Raw genomic sequence first — 18079 nt, forward strand, 5'->3', positions numbered from 1 at the left:
TATATATTTACTTGGAAAGTTATTTCAGATTCTGTTCGGGGACCTGTTTAGGTACAATGCTATTCTGCCCGATCTTTTCCCATCTGATCAGTTGCTGCGAGGGCGTTTGGCTAGAGCTGGGTGGCGGGAAGCCAGACATCAAATTTCATTTAGAGAGCTGTAGTGCATGCTATGTACGGCTATATAGGGGGGTTTGTATCAGCATTTCTGCAAAGCAACATATTTACTGCACTTAATTTTATAGTAAGTATCCTTCTATCCTGAAATATCATAACTAAGGCCTGATGGACACAGATGAGTAGGTCTGGAGAAGCCTCAAACTCAGCAAAAACACATGGCTACAGACTGGCATAGCCCAGTGACCATTCTAAGAGGTGCACAACCACAGTTCCTTTCAGGCTGGTATGGCCCTGTGGCTGTTCTAAGCCCCTGTGGGTATAGCCCTGTGGCCATTCTAAGCATCTGCAGGCTGGTATAGCATTCTAATTGGCTACTGGTTGGTCTAGTTATCTAACTCTATAAATGTGCCAATGTCTTGAAAGCTACAGGTTGCTGGAAAAGTAGACTATAGGGATTCTCTAATGTTCTATGTAGGTGTGTGAACTGCTGTCATCACTAAGCAGGTGTGTTCTGTTAGGCACATCAGTGGTGATACCAGTGCCCAGATAGTGAGGCCACAAGTGAACCTTTTGGTAAGAAGAAGACATTTCTTGCACCATTACATATTTACAACATTGTACATTGATACAATATGGCGCTGATAGTGTAGAAACTTGTAGAAACTGACCAGCACACCCTGGCCTGTCCACTATCCCATACCTGAGAAAGGACTGTGCCCTGAAATGTTGCATATGACACAATAAATAGCCATAGGGGTGATCCATTGCTGACAGTAGCTTTGTTGTGTGCCCTTTGGATGCCATACTGAGTGCCCTTTGGTGATATTACTGGATACCATACTGGATGCCCTTTGGATACAATACTAAATGCCCTTTGGATAACATACTGGATGCCCTTTGGATACAATACTGGATGCCCTTTGGATAACATACTGGATGCCCTTTGGATATATTACTGGATGCCCTTTTGGATACAATACTAAATGCCCTTTGGATAACATAGTGGATGCCCTTTGGATACCCTACTGGATGCTCTTTGGATACCCTACTGGATGCCCTTTGGATACCATACTGGATGCCCTTTGGATGCCATACCTGATGCCCTTTGGATACCATACTGGATGCCCTTTGGATGCCATACTGGATGCCATTTGGATATATTACTGGATGCCCCTTGGATACCATAATAGATGCCCTTTGCACCAGCAGCATTGGGGTTCCAGAGCAAAAGGCACGATGTTGGCAGCCACATCTCTCAAACAAAGTTGCCCCACAAACCCCATCCAAGTTACCCTCACATCAGCTAAAACACAAGTGACGTGCCTCATGTATGCCACTCTCTGTCATACCCTTCTATGCCACTGCTGTAAAAGATGGTCTCGCACACAACGTGATGCTTGTTTGGCTATTTTCTCAAGCCCATAGCCAATGCTGAGTTGGTCGGGAGTAATGGAGTTGGTGGCCATTGTTGGCCTGTGCATGGGTATAACTTTAGCTGAGCTGCTTATGTACCCTGCCACTCAGACAGACACACATTTCCTTAACTGTCTCTATGGCTGATGTCTAAATTGGAAGACACGGCCTATGTTATGCTTGACAGCTCTCCTTCAGCGCACAGACACCCATCGGATCATAACGCCTAAGAATAAACCATCTCCGTCTGACCTCTTGGCTCGTCTGTCGCTGCCTTTTCCACTATTTACCGACGTTCACTCAGGCACATTCTCATTGCTTTCGAGACGGCGCCGAGAGAAACTCAGGCAGAAAACGCAGGAAGGTGAAATATCAAACGGAGCTATTTTTAGGCCAAAGTGTCATAAAGATTTTATATCACGGCGCAATACGGCTTCCAGGGAAATCGGCACTGATATTAACCAATTGCCAACCCAAAGAAATGGCATTAGACCATTAGATATATACAGCATTCCTGGCATACATCCTATGTGCCCTGGGCAGTAAAGGAAGGCTGTGCCAAAGGCACATGAAATGTGGGTGGGAGCGGAACGTTGGGCATAGGGGGTTACTGACAGTAGCAAGTTACTTGCCCTTTAAAAACACCAGGAATGCATCTCAATGTCTCCGTCCGCCCCTGATATTCGCTTGTAGAAGAGACATGCATGGCCGCTGCCTCTACTCTTACTAATATAATGGGCATTGCCATGGCAACAGCTGGTGTAAGGAAAATAGCACGTTAGTAAAAGCTCAGCTAAAAATCTGGATTTCGGCGGAACTCAGCTTGTTTTGCAATACAATACTGTTATTTTACCTTCATTATCATTTTATTTAGAAATTGGTCACCTTTAACCCTCGCTAAGGGTGTTTTCTCGCCGCAGCGCTGAGCCTGACATTTTCATTTCTGCATGCATTTACACCAAGATATTCAAACATCTTTTAAGGGGAAGTTAACCAGTTTTATATCAACTTTCAATATGCTGGAAGTAACCTATACAGCGACCCACAGGGCAACATGAAGATTGGTCACACATGAAGGCTATTCTTTTCTCTAACATTGGCCAGGCTTTGGCTTTGCCAGCTCAGGATCTTGTCTCCTTCAGCCTAAGGAACCATAACAAACACACAGCTCTAGGCTCAGGCCCCAGACTCACAGACAATGAGAATGCAAATTGGTAGAAATGTACAATCTATATATCAACATGTTAATCTAAAGTAAGAACAAGTTCCATATTCCTACCTCCAAGCTCTAGAACCTTGCTCCATTCTCATATCAGCTCCACTTTGGATCCAATCATACTACAGTCAAATACAACAGACCCAGAAACAACTTTGCTCTATACCACTGTGCCCCTACTGACCTCCCCTATCCAATGTGTTCCACCAATAATGTATCACCCTACTAGTGCCCTATCCCACCCTGTTACCTAATGATGCCCCTATCCCACTCTGCCCCTACTGACCCCCCTATCTTGTTACGTTCCCTAAAGAACTCCACTTTCTTCTGTTTCCCCCTAGTAGTACCCTATCCCACCCTGCAACCTAATGATGCCCCTCAAAAACTCCACTTTCTTCTGTTTCCTCCTAGTAGTACCCTATCCCACCCTGTTACCTTATGATGCCCCTCAAAAACACCACTTTCTTCTGTTTCACCCCACTAGTGCCCTATCCCACGCTGTTACATTGTGATCCCCCTATCCCACTCTGCCCTACTGATTCTCCAACTTGTTTTGTTCCCTAAAGAACTCCACTTTCTTCTGTTTCCTCCTAGTAGTACCCTATCCCACCCTATTACCAAATGATGCCCCTCAAAAACTCCACTTTCTTCTGTTTCCTCCTAGTAGTACCCTATCCCACCCTGTTACCTAATGATGCCCCTCAAAAACTCCACTTTCTTCTGTTTCACCCTTCTAGTGTCCTATCCCACCCTGCTACGTTATGATCCCCCTATCCCACTCTGCCCCTACTGATTCCCCTACCCTATGTTCCCTAAAGAACTCCACTTTCTTCTGTTTCCCCCTAGTAGTACCCTATCCCACCCTGCTACCTTATGAACCCCCTATCACATTCTACCCCTACTGATTCCCCTATCTTGTTATGTAACCTAAAGAACTCCACTTTCTTCTGTTTCCCCCTAGTAGTACCCTATCCCACCCTGCTACCTTATGAACCCCCTATCACATTCTACCCCTACTGATTCCCCTATCTTGTTATGTAACCTAAAGAACTCCACTTTCTTCTGTTTCCCCCTAGTAGTACCCTATCCCACCCTGTAATCTAATGATGCCCCTATGCCCTTCTGCCCTACTGACCCCCCTATTTCCACTTCTGCATCCAGTTTTCTGCACTGGCCAACTCCCCTGTATCTCCATTTCCATGATAAGCATCTATGGCTTGATCGCTCTTTCAATGAATATCAATATCAAGGTTCACAGTAGGAGAAGTGTGCTCAACTTTTCCAAAGGGGTCAAGAAGGACCTAAAATGGAGAACATCTTCTTTGGTGCCCTTCAGTTTTTCAAAAATTATTTGCAGTAGGGAAGTACAGTGTGGTGGGCACCATCAAGTTGTGTATGACAGTACACCATATGCCTGTTTGGTTGCACCAATGAGAAGCTCAAGAAAACATTGCCATTGACCAAACATAAGGTATAAGGCACCCTGTGGCAGAGATGCCTGATTGGAACCCTCATATAACAGTACTGCTCCTATTCTCTGGCATTCCGCCCTCCCACTCTTTGGACAGGTAACATATACTTTCATGTCCAAGAGCAGAAGGCATTTCTCAGTTTCCTAAGCACCCTGCCTAATGATAGCGGACAGGAAGGCATGGGAAAGCCAATGTCTGGATCAAAGAGGTGATGGCTCTGACCCGAGGCCCATTAATCTGCACAATAGCGTTTGATGCGGCTGGTGAACCTCAATAAAGAGCAAATGTACAGAAATAAATCTCTATTGTGCGTACTAGGCGTGTCTAGCCTACGACTGAGCACTGATAGAAAGATATCCATTAACGGCCCTGGGCTCCTCAAGGGCACTCGTGTCACGTCAAGCAGAAGAATGAGAGTTAGTGAAGGCCTGATTTTCAACATCAAATATAACGGCGGTTTGTTAAGAAAGATCAAACAAATGCAGCCTGCTTGTTTTCCACCACAAACACCAATCAATAGTCTACTTCATTGAATGTGATAATTACAGCAGAAAAGGACCAACCCATTCATCTGGCTGTCCATTCCCTAACTCAGACCATTACTATCCTACCATCTTATGCTCAGGGAAGCCCTGTTTATATCGTACGGATATTTCCCAAACTAGGTTCTATGTTCATATGGTTAATGGCCCATATGGGCCTCCAATTTCTTAACTGTCTGAGAAAGATAAGTCTAGTAATTCGCCATCTTACTCCATGCTCAGGTGAGTCCTGTTTATAACCGTGACATCTTGCTTTATTGGATTCCATGATGCTAAATGGCACATTATGACTGCCCGTTCCATTAGAATGGACTGGTCTGCCGGAGTACTGGGAATTCCCTGGGGGGCCCTAGTCAGATGGCTCCCATCTCTCATTAACCCCTCTATACATTCCCCCTCCCTCAAAACTCAAGATTTTGTCACTGTTACACTGAATATTAAATCCATGGATCTATTAATTACAAAGACAATTTGGTGTCGAAGAATTCAAAGCTGATTTTCCTAAGTGACCTTTGCAGGCTGCACTGAGCCGGCCCAGTCCGGCATCACAGAAAGTCCCACAGAATGTTCTTAGGCCCTAATCCCTGGTAGGTCAGGGGAGCTTTTTAATCAAGGACAGTAAAACCAATGCTCGATTAGCTTTCATTCCTATCCTGGGATTATGAATCCACGGTTATCTAATGGGTTGCTAATGCTCTGTATTTAAGGCATCTGTTGGACAATATGAGAAACATGAAAACCCGTAATGAAATGGACCAGGTCTGATAGGCTGAGGCTCCTGGGAGCTGCTGTAATGGCCAACTTGTAAAGGCAGTCAGGGGTAATGAATTGTATGGCTTGTGGTTTAGTCTATACAATATTGTGGTCAATGGTGTTTCTAAATGCTTCTATCAAATCTTATTATTGACCACACTCTGATCTGCCTCATCAATGCCCTTCTCTGCCCCTTCCATGGCACCTTTCATAGCAAGCCAGACCCATTCCATAGCAGAAACCAGTGCTACCCCATGAAACATAGAACATTTAGAAGGAGGGTGTAGAAGGTACGGTTTTTCCTGTAGTCCAACCCCCAGTATTACTAGCCCTATCTAGCACAATAAGTGTCGAACTGGGCCTCCAAGGTTCTACCAGATGACCTGACATCCTTGTACTCTCTCACAACAAAAATGTATGTAGATATTGATAAATAATATGGGGGATGATGTTGAAACAAGGTGATAATTGTCTTGGCTTGGGCCTGCTAGGGCCTCCACCCAGTGTAAGGTCATTTGCTACGCTAGACCCTAGTTGTAATAAATAAGGAGGTGATTTAATGAATCCCTGCTCACCATTACACCCTAACAAATAATTCCTCAGCAAAGAAATCGAATCTTGAAGATACTGGCTGGTAAAGGCTGGTATTTATTTCCAGGACCTCAGCAACGCTACTTGAAGATGGTTTAATTGATTAATTCAACCATGGATCCAAATGCACATTCAAAAATAATATTCTAAGGAGAAAGATGGGTGCATAATGGGCAAAGGAAGGTCCATAGGATGGATGTTGCCCTTCAAATGGGTTCTTATGGTTCTGACCCAACGCTACAGAGACTTCTTTGTTTTGATATACTTCAGGTTTCATGTTTGACTATACTTCCATGGAACCAAATCTGGATTTTACCCCTGGAGTTATTTCCAGACCATGCCTTGCTTTGCCCAAATTAGGCCTCTTGCTTCGCCCACCTCCCCCTATTAGGAGCTATTGAGGGACCATAAGGCATTGCCAATAGAAGATGTTATTTATTTTGTTGAGCACCTTCCATGTTCAGGCACTTAGGAAATAAACTATAAGTAACATAACTGGCTTCAGGTGCCCATTATCCTGGTCACAGCAAGGGGAATAATGGCTTTATATTAATACTGGGCATCATCCAAAGGAGATACAATAGAGTGTAAACCAAGAAATTAGCAATGCAGTTAGCCCATCCAATGAGTCAAGTATCCCTATAAGCAAAGCAGTCCTTATTGTTTGAAAGGATCTGGGTCAAGTGTGGGCCCTCCATATCAAAGGAGCCCATTCTCTCAACTCTAGAGTTGCCATCAGTACAGAACCCCTGGATGTCCCATAAGGGCACTGTCATTCCGTCCAATTTCAGTAGCCAAAGCTCTCACTAATTTGTCTACTGTATCTGATTATGGACTGATTACTGTTCCTGTCTCGTTTTTGCCCATGTCCTATGATGCCCGGCTCTCCGGAAGGATAGAGAACATAACCCATTTAGTTAAAAAAGTATCTTAGCTTCTCTGCCATCTACCATGATTAATGCAAACTAAAGGTGCCCATACACGTGAAGATCTTCTCCCAATATCCCCAGCTACGGGTGGGCGATTATGGGGGAAAATGTAGGCTAATTCGATCATTTGGCCCTGGGGCCAAACGATCGAATTATAATGGCAGCAATGGGGCAATCGGTTCGGGGGACGGCGTCAATGAGCCGATGTGGTCTCCGAACCGACTAAATCTTTTAACCTGCCTGATCGATATCTGCCTGATTTGAGGCCAGATATCGGTCGGGCAGGCCCCTCGTTCCTGCCCCTACACGGGCCGATAAGCTGCCGAGTCGGTCTAAGGGACCCATATCGGCAGCTACATTCGGCCCGTGTATGGTAACCTTAAGATGGACGTTCAGATCAACTGAAATGCGCTTAGAAACGCTCCCTGTTTGAGCTTTAGTTGGCTCCCTGGTGGCTTCTATACAAAGTTTCTAAACAAGTTCTAAATATCACTGTGTCTGCTCCTCAAGCTTCCATGGCTGATATACAAGGGAACCAGGTCCTCTGTAATTATATCCCAAAATGTATCTGCTTTATCCACAACTTGGCATCACACGCATAGTACTTGCGGATTCAGCACTAGCCACATGGGTAAGTACCCCGGCATAAGGCAACACTGAATTTTTTGGTTTCCATCACCATTAAAGGACGCAGCCTTGATCCTTCAGAAAACAATACAGTCCCACTGTACCTTAAATAATTGAAACACTATTTTCTGTATTTGGGGAGGGGTGTTGGCGTGCAACAATTGCCTTCTATTTTACCATGAACAAAAGGTTCGTACATATTTAATACGGCACAGTCGGCATTGGGAATGCTGCGCCAGTCACCTGTCACTTCTACCCACAGAAAAGGAAAGTTGCTTTGCCAATAGCAGATGCCGGAGAGGACAAACAGGTACCAGTTGGGACAGCAGGTACACTACATGGTCAAAAGTATGCAGACACGCCTTCTACATATAGGTGCCACTATATCATATTATTAACTCCTGCTTTGTGGAATTCCCTTTCATGTTTCCACCAATAATGCCCCCCATGCACAAAGCCAAGTCCATACAGAATGGGTTTGCTAAGAAGAACTCGACCGGCCTGCACTGAGCCCTCCCCTCCACTCAACTCTGCCCAACTGTGGGATGAACTGGAGAGCCAGGCCTGATCCCCAACATCAGTATCAAACATCATCAATTCGCTCATGGAAGCAAATCCCACCAACAATGTTACAACGTCTAGTGGGGACCTTCCTAGAAGAGCAGAGGGAGAAGGCTTTAAAGAGAGAACCAACCTCACTTACATTTTGCCATATATTAGGGTGTCATGGTGTCTATATTAGAAGTAGGGGTAATAGTCTCTGGGATGGACCATGCCTGTGGGAAAGCAAGGGGCATGTTTGCCACAAAGCAAGATGATTACCCTTCCTGAGAACCATGAACCTTCCTGAGATGGAGGTGGAACATCAAATGTTCTTCTTTGCAAGCAGGAATGTGTCTCTTTTAGTATGAGACCACTCTCTACACTAGCAATACTGCCCTTACTTTTTCAATTCCAAGTACAGAAGAGGTAAGTTGGGGGGGGGTAGACAGAACACCTGTGGGGTATGGAGGTATTAGGATGGGGAACACTTATATGGCCAACCTGAAGCTTTTCACTTATTGTTGGAGTACAGATCTCAGCTCCCCCAACTACATTTTGAGGTGCTGGGAATTCTACTTTGAAAACAGTCCAATGCCACACAATGGACCCTGTACCAATAGAGGTATAGCATCTATTATCCAGAATGCTTGGGCCTGAGGTTTTATTGGGAAAACAGATCTTTCTGTAATTTGGATCACCATACCTTAACATTTAATAAGTTATAGAATGACATATTCTTAGCAACTTTTAAATTGGTCTTTATTTTTTAATGTTTTTTTTAATTATTTCCATTCCTCTTCTGTTTCAAATGGGAGTCACTGACCCCGGCAGCCATAAAAAAACATCTGTTTTTTTTATGGCTGCCGGGGTCAGTGACCCCCATTTGAAACAGAAGAGGAATGGAGGCTACAATTTTATCTCCTATTCATATACCTGCATTTTATTCAAACCACTGCCTGGTTGTTAAGTTACACTGGACCCTAGCAACCAGATAGCTGCTGAAATTCCTAACTGGAGAGCTGCTGCACAAAAAGCAAGATAATTAAAAAAACAAAACGCAAAATAATAAAAAATGAAGACCAACTGCATATTGTCTCATAATATCACTGTCTGCATCTTACTTAAAGTTAATATAAAGGTTTCCCACCTTTATATAGAATATAGCAAATGGCATTCTAACAGCCAATGAGAATAAAACTGCTCAGTAGCGCCACCCAGGGCACATTACCTGCTGGCTCCACACAGGACATTACCTACATTATGTACAGAAGGCAAAGCAAAAATTGTGATTTCATAAAGATATAAAGTTCCCCTTCGCTCAGTATCTCCCCTCCCTGCAGTCTCTGTTCCTTGGCTGCCAATGGAGCTGGATGGGAGCCAGGGAAGGCAGAAATATCCCCACCCCCCCCATGCAGAGGAGTCACCCCAATGTGCAGCCCATCTATATCTGACCCATTATATTCACTTGGCAGCAAATGGAAAACATTCCGTGCTCATCCCCCACATGTATTGGAACAGTTCCACCAAATATATATTACAGGTATAGGACCCATTATCCAGAATGCTCGGGACCAAGGGTATTCCGGATAAGGGGTCTTTCCATAATTTGGATCTCCACACCTTAAGTCTACTAAAAAATTAATAAAACATTAATTAAACCCAATAGGATTGTTTTGCATCCAATAAGGATTATTTATATCTTAGTTGGGATCAAGTACAGGTACTGTTTTATTATTACAGAGAAAAGGGAATCATTTAACCATTAAATAAACCCAATAGGGCTGTTCTGCCCCAATAAGGGGTAATTATATCTTAGTTGGGATCAAGTACAGGTACTGTTTTATTATTACAGAGAAAAGGGAATCATTTAACCATGAAATAAACCCAATAGGGCTGTTCTGCCCCCAATAAGGGGTAATTATATCTTAGTTGGGATCAAGTACAGGTACTGTTTTATTATTACAGAGAAAAGGGAATCATTTAACCATGAAATAAACCCAATAGGGCTGTTCTGCCCCCAATAAGGGGTAATTATATCTTAGTTGGGATCCAGTACAGGTACTGTTTTATTATTACAGAGAAAAGGGAATCATTTAACCATTAAATAAACCCAATAGGACTGTTCTGCCCCAATAAGGGGTAATTATATCTTAGTTGGGATCAAGTACAGGTACTGTTTTATTATTACAGAGAAAAGGGAATCATTTAACCATTAAATAAACCCAATAGGGCTGTTCTGCCCCAATAAGGGGTAATTATATCTTAGTTGGGATCAATTACAAGGTTCTGTTTTATTATTACAGAGAAAAGGGAATCATTTAACCATTAAATAAACCCAATAGGGCTGTTCTGCCCCCAATAAGGGGTAATTATATCTTAGTTGGGATCAATTACAAGGTTCTGTTTTATTTCTACACAAAAAAAGAAAATCAGTTTTAAAATTCTGAATTATTTGCTTATAATGGAGTCTATGGGAGACGGGCTTTCCGTAATTCGGAGCTTTCTGGATAAGGGGTTTCCGGATAAGGGGTCCGATACCTGTATATATACCAGTTCATTCTCCCATGGGCTGTGGCTTTGCCAGAATCCCCAATTCCAGTCCTCATATTCCCACAGAACCGACATCAGAACGTTAACATTATAAACTTGCAAGAAGTTATTTACAAAATGGAGGGCAAAGTGACAGAATTGGGCCCAATCCGCCATGTTTTTGCACTTTCTGCAATTTCCACGGGTCTCTGTGCTCTGTTTCACAGACCCTGTGAATACAGAGCTGCCTGCCTTCAGCAGTGCTGTATTCATTAACTTATACATCATTTAGACACGTAAATTAGGGAGTGGAAGTAGACGCGGGCCACAACGGGGTTGTTTACTTATCCCCTGCCCTCCCCGGGCCAAAAGTGCTGGGCATCCACTTGCCCCCTTACTGCTCTTGCACTTCCAGGGTCTTGTAAAATGACCCCTATAATCTCTCTTACATGCTTTTTCTATCTCCCTCTTTTAGTACAATGTAGAGAGTGATATTCTGGGAAAATTTGCAATTGGTCTTCATTTTTTATTATTTGTAGTTTTTTTTAAGTATTTTAGTTTTTGATCATGGCTCTCCAGCTTGGAGTTTCAGCGGCTATATTGTTGCTAGGATTCCAATTACCTTAGCAACCAGGGTGTGGTTTGAATGAAAGACTGATATTTGAATGGGAGATGGAAAAATAGAAAAATAAGTAATGTTAACTGGTGTATATAATATATACTTGGCGGAACTGTTCTGATACATGTGGGGGATGAGCATGGAATGTTTTCCATTTGCTGCCAAGCAACAATTTCTAGTTATACTTATACTTATAGGGGTTGGTCACCGTTATATTAACTTTAAGATGTAGGCAATGATATTCTGAGACAATATGCAGTTGGTCTTTTTTTTTTTCTTTCACTTTTTTGTGCAGCAGCTCTCTAGTTAAGAATTTCAGCAGCTATCTGGTTGCTAGGGTCCAGTGTAACTTAGTAACCAGGCAGTGGTTTGAATAAAATGCAAGTATATGAATAGGAGATGGGAAGATAAGTATTAGAAAGTAACAATAACAATAAAACTGGAGCCTCACAGAGCAATAGTTATTTGGCTGCCGGGGTCAGTGACCCCCATTTGAAAGCAAAGAGTTGGAAGAAGAAGGCAAATAGATCAAAAACTATAAGAAATAAATAATAAAGACCAATTGAAAAGTTGCTTAGAATTGCTCATTTTATAACCGACTAAAAGTTAAATTAAAGATGAACCACCCCTTTAAAGTTTGGAGGCCACAAAAACAAATATTTGAAGTTCTAGTTATACAATCACCCAGAGCCCTAACCACCCCCCCCAAGACCATTAAAATGACAGAACATTTGTGGACCACCGGCGCCAGCAACACATCATTCACGTAAAGAATATATATATTATATATATTATATAATATAAGCCTGTAAACCATTTTTCCCTATTCATCAGAACTGGATATTCCCCACTGGCAGCTCCATAACCGTAACAGCACAGGGGTAACAGGATTGCAAAGGGCATGTGGGAAGCTAAGGGTTAACGGTTTGTAAGATTCACCGGCATCTAATTGGTCTCCCCCTCCCCCGTGCTGGGCATGAATGGATAGACTGACATAGAAAGATAAATGAAAGATGGATAGACAGACAGATATAGAAGGATAGATAGATAGATAGATAGATAGATAGATAGAAGGTTAGATAGAAAGATAGATAGATACAAGGATAGATAGAAAGATAGATAGATAGATAGATAGATAGATAGATAGATAGATAGATGATAGATAGATAGAAAGATAGATAGAAGGACAGATAGATAGATAGATAGATAGATAGATAGATAGATGATAGATAGATAGATAGATAGATAGATAGATAGATGATAGATAGATAGATAGATAGATAGATAGATAGAAGGATAGATGGATAAATAGATAGATAGATAGATATAGATAGATAGATAGATAGATAGATAGATAGATAGAAGGATAGATAGATAGATAGATAGATAGATGTATAGATAGATAGATAGATAGATAGAAGGATAGATAGATAGATAGATAGATAGATAGATGTATAGATAGATAGATAGATAGAAGGATAGATGGATAAATAGATAGATAGATAGATAGATAGAATGTATATAGGACAGAAGCACAGGCACACCAAGACAGTATTCAGATTCCACTGACACTCGGCCATTCCTACGTGCCCATTACAGTACAAAGCAGCAATACTGTGCCATTCTGTGCCAAGCCTGGGCTCAATCCATGGTACTGTGAGATGCCCCCCCGGCTGATACCCCCCCCGGCCTTACCTTGGCAGCCCCTCTCCTTATTCCTGTGACGGGGCCCTCGCTCCTCATTAGAGCAGAGTCATGGCTCCCTGTTGCCCCCGGCAGCTCTAATCAGCATGGCTATCAGATGGGGCAGAGCGAGAGATGGAGCGAGAGATGGAGCGAGAGATGGAGCAGAGCGAGAGATGGGGACTGGGGATGTTTGTGAGCAGCGACGGCAGCTGTGTGTGTATGTGTGTGTGTGTGTGACTGAGTCACGTTGCCGTGTAGCACGGAGTGTTCAGCCGGGCTCCCTGCCCACGTGTGTTGCTAGGTGGGTGTGATGCTTGTGCACCCGGGAGGAGATAACGTGCCAGTTGCACTGCCTGGGTGCCTAGGTACCGTCTGAGTAACATTAGCTCCCAGCTCAGCTTGATGGAAACCAGACTGAATCATTCTGATAAAATTATCATTCCAAAGAGGGCTGACTTTGGGGGGGGGGGGCTTCCGAGTAGGGAGAGATGGTGCCTATAGTAGCAGTGGGGGGATAATAGCCTCTGGGAAGGGACTGGGGCTGTGGGATAGCAGGTATAGTAGGGAGAGATGGTGCCTATAGTAGCAGTGGGGGGATAATAGCCTCTGGGAAGGGACTGGGGCTGTGGGATAGCAGGTATAGTAGGGAGAGATGGTGCCTATAGTAGCAGTGGGGGGATAATAGCCTCTGGGAAGGGACTGGGGCTGTGGGATAGCAGGTATAGTAGGGAGAGATGGTGCCTATAGTAGCAGTGGGGGGATAATAGCCTCTGGGAAGGGACTGGGGCTGTGGGATAGCAGGTATAGTAGGGAGAGATGGTGCCTATAGTAGCAGTGGGGGACAATAGCCTCTGGGAAGGGACTGGGGCTGTGGATAGCAGGTATAGTAGGGAGAGATGGTGCCTATAGTAGCAGTGGGGGGATAATAGCCTCTGGGAAGGGACTGGGGCTGTGGGATAGCAGGTATAGTAGGGAGAGATGGTGCCTATAGTAGCAGTGGGGGGATAATAGCCTCTGGGAAGGGACTGGGGCTGTGGGATAGCAGGTATAGTAGGGAGAGATGGTGCCTATAGTAGCAGTGGGGGGATAATAGCCTCTGGGAAGGGACTGGGGCTGTGGGATAGCAGGTATAGTAGGGAGAGATGGTGCCTATAGTAGCAGTGGGGGGATAATAGCCTCTGGGAAGGGACTGGGGCTGTGGGATAGCAGGTATAGTAGGGAGAGATGGTGCCTATAGTAGCAGTGGGGGGATAATAGCCTCTGGGAAGGGACTGGGGCTGTGGGATAGCAGGTATAGTAGGGAGAGATGGTGCCTATAGTAGCAGTGGGGGGATAATAGCCTCTGGGAAGGGACTGGGGCTGTGGGATAGCAGGTATAGTAGGGAGAGATGGTGCCTATAGTAGCAGTGGGGGGATAATAGCCTCTGGGAAGGGACTGGGGCTGTGGGATAGCAGGTATAGTAGGGAGAGATGGTGCCTATAGTAGCAGTGGGGGGATAATAGCCTCTGGGAAGGGACTGTGGCTGTGGGATAGCAGGTATAGTAGGGAGAGATGGTGCCTATAGTAGCAGTGGGGGGATAATAGCCTCTGGGAAGGGACTGGGGCTGTGGGATAGCAGGTATAGTAGGGAGAGATGGTGCCTATAGTAGCAGTGGGGGGATAATAGCCTCTGGGAAGGGACTGTGGCTGTGGGATAGCAGGTATAGTAGGGAGAGATGGTGCCTATAGTAGCAGTGGGGGGATAATAGCCTCTGGGAAGGGACTGGGGCTGTGGGATAGCAGGTATAGTAGGGAGAGATGGTGCCTATAGTAGCAGTGGGGGGATAATAGCCTCTGGGAAGGGACTGGGGCTGTGGGATAGCAGGTATAGTAGGGAGAGATGGTGCCTATAGTAGCAGTGGGGGGATAATAGCCTCTGGGAAGGGACTGGGGCTGTGGGATAGCAGTTATAGTAGGGAGAGATGGTGCCTATAGTAGCAGTGGGGGGATAATAGCCTCTGGAAAGGGACTGGGGCTGTGGGATAGCAGGTATAGTAGGGAGAGATGGTGCCTATAGTAGCAGTGGGATAATAGCCTCTGGGAAGGGACTGGGGCTGTGGGATAGCAGGTATAGTAGGGAGAGATGGTGCCTATAGTAGCAGTGGGGGGATAATAGCCTCTGGGAAGGGACTGGGGCTGTGGGATAGCAGGTATAGTAGGGAGAGATGGTGCCTATAGTAGCAGTGGGGGACAATAGCCTCTGGGAAGGGACTGGGGCTGTGGGATAGCAGGTATAGTAGGGAGAGATGGTGCCTATAGTAGCAGTGGGGGGATAATAGCCTCTGGGAAGGACTGGGGCTGTGGGATAGCAGGTATAGTAGGGAGAGATGGTGCCTATAGTAGCAGTGGGGGGATAATAGCCTCTGGGAAGGGACTGGGGCTGTGGGATAGCAGGTATAGTAGGGAGAGATGGTGCCTATAGTAGCAGTGGGGGGATAATAGCCTCTGGGAAGGGACTGGGGCTGTGGGATAGCAGGTATAGTAGGGAGAGATGGTGCCTATAGTAGCAGTGGGGGGATAATAGCCTCTGGGAAGGGACTGGGGCTGTGGGATAGCAGGTATAGTAGGGAGAGATGGTGCCTATAGTAGCAGTGGGGGGATAATAGCCTCTGGGAAGGGACTGGGGCTGTGGGATAGCAGGTATAGTAGGGAGAGATGGTGCCTATAGTAGCAGTGGGGGGATAATAGCCTCTGGGAAGGGACTGGGGCTGTGGGATAGCAGGTATAGTAGGGAGAGATGGTGCCTATAGTAGCAGTGGGGGGATAATAGCCTCTGGGAAGGGACTGGGGCTGTGGGATAGCAGGTATAGTAGGGAGAGATGGTGCCTATAGTAGCAGTGGGGGGATAATAGCCTCTGGGAAGGGACTGTGGCTGTGGGATAGCAGGTATAGTAGGGAGAGATGGTGCCTATAGTAGCAGTGGGGGGATAATAGCCTCTGGGAAGGGACTGGGGCTGTGGGATAGCAGGTATAGTAGGGAGAGATGGTGCCTATAGTAGCAGTGGGGGGATAATAGCCTCTGGGAAGGGACTGGGGCTGTGGGATAGCAGGTATAGTAGGGAGAGATGGTGCCTATAGTAGCAGTGGGGGGATAATAGCCTCTGGGAAGGGACTGGGGCTGTGGGATAGCAGTTATAGTAGGGAGAGATGGTGCCTATAGTAGCAGTGGGGGGATAATAGCCTCTGGAAAGGGACTGGGGCTGTGGGATAGCAGGTATAGTAGGGAGAGATGGTGCCTATAGTAGCAGTGGGATAATAGCCTCTGGGAAGGGACTGGGGCTGTGGGATAGCAGGTATAGTAGGAAGAGATGGTGCCTATAGTAGCAGTGGAATAATAGCCTCTGGGAAGGGACTGGGGCTGTGGGATAGCAGGTATAGTAGGGAGAGATGGTGCCTATAGTAGCAGTGGGGGATAATAGCCTCTGGGAAGGGACTGGGGCTGTGGGATAGCAGGTATAGTAGGGAGAGATGGTGCCTATAGTAGCAGTGGGGGGGATAATAGCCTCTGGGAAGGGACTGGGGCTGTGGGATAGCAGGTATAGTAGGAAGAGATGGTGCCTATAGTAGCAGTGGGGGGATAATAGCCTCTGGGAAGGGACTGGGGCTGTGGGATAGCAGGTATGGTAGGAAGAGGTGGTGCCTATAGTAGCAGTGGGGGGATAATAGCCTCTGGGAAGGGACTGGGGCTGTGGGATAGCAGGTATAGTAGGGAGAGATGGTGCCTATAGTAGCAGTGGGATAATAGCCTCTGGGAAGGGACTGGGGCTGTGGGATAGCAGGTATAGTAGGGAGAGATGGTGCCTATAGTAGCAGTGGGGGGATAATAGCCTCTGGGAAGGGACTGGGGCTGTGGGATAGCAGGTATAGTAGGGAGAGATGGTGCCTATAGTAGCAGTGGGATAATAGCCTCTGGGAAGGGACTGGGGCTGTGGGATAGCAGGTATAGTAGGGAGAGATGGTGCCTATAGTAGCAGTGGGGGGATAATAGCCTCTGGGAAGGGGCTGGGGCTGTGGGATAGCAGGTATAGTAGGGAGAGATGGTGCCTATAGTAGCAGTGGGATAATAGCCTCTGGGAAGGGACTGGGGCTGTGGGATAGCAGGTATAGTAGGGAGAGATGGTGCCTATAGTAGCAGTGGGGGGATAATAGCCTCTGGGAAGGGACTGGGGCTGTGGGATAGCAGGTATAGTAGGGAGAGATGGTGCCTATAGTAGCAGTGGGATAATAGCCTCTGGGAAGGGACTGGGGCTGTGGGATAGCAGGTATAGTAGGGAGAGATGGTGCCTATAGTAGCAGTGGGATAATAGCCACTGGGAAGGGACTGGGGCTGTGGGATAGCAGGTATAGTAGGGAGAGATGGTGCCTATAGTAGCAGTGGGATAATAGCCTCTGGGAAGGGACTGGGGTTGTGGGATAGCAGGTATAGTAGGGAGAGATGGTGCCTATAGTAGCAGTGGGGGGATAATAGCCTCTGGGAAGGGACTGGGGCTGTGGGATAGCAGGTATAGTAGGGAGAGATGGTGCCTATAGTAGCAGTGGGGGATAATAGCCTCTGGGAAGGGACTGGGGCTGTGGGATAGCAGGTATAGTAGGGAGAGATGGTGCCTATAGTAGCAGTGGGGGGATAATAGCCTCTGGGAAGGGACTGGGGCTGTGGGATAGCAGGTATAGTAGGGAGAGATGGTGCCTATAGTAGCAGTGGGGGGATAATAGCCTCTGGGAAGGGACTGGGGCTGTGGGATAGCAGGTATAGTAGGGAGAGATGGTACCTATAGTAGCAGTGGGGGGATAATAGCCTGTGGGAACATTCCTCAGTCTAATACTGAATAAACTATGAAACAGATTCTGCTGAAAGAAAAAAACCCTCAGCTCCTTTGCATTGATTTGATTGATTAGCCCAGTGGAAACCATAGAATCAGCCACCAAGACACCGTGCATAGCAGAGTTCCAAAGGCCCTCTATAGGGGACCGAGGGTACTGCAACGTTTCTATCCATGGTG

The 18079-nt window shown here is 45.8% G+C and overlaps 1 protein-coding gene across 3 annotated transcripts in view; it reads right to left on the bottom strand.

The window, feature by feature from the left end:
• Positions 1–18079, bottom strand: part of lzts3 (leucine zipper, putative tumor suppressor family member 3) — a 47248-nt gene that overhangs the window by 18933 nt on the left and 10236 nt on the right. The window contains exon 1 of one of the 3 annotated variants that reach the window (XM_031895250.1): positions 13049–13249. The exons of the other annotated variants lie outside the window; for them this stretch is intronic. The gene's annotated coding sequence lies outside the window, so the exon portion shown is untranslated. Of the gene's footprint in view, positions 1–13048; positions 13250–18079 lie in introns of those variants that run through there. 3 annotated transcript variants of the gene reach the window in all.

Source organism: Xenopus tropicalis, chromosome 1 (genome assembly GCF_000004195.4).
Source record: "Xenopus tropicalis strain Nigerian chromosome 1, UCB_Xtro_10.0, whole genome shotgun sequence".
Taxonomy (NCBI): Eukaryota; Metazoa; Chordata; class Amphibia; order Anura; family Pipidae; genus Xenopus; species Xenopus tropicalis.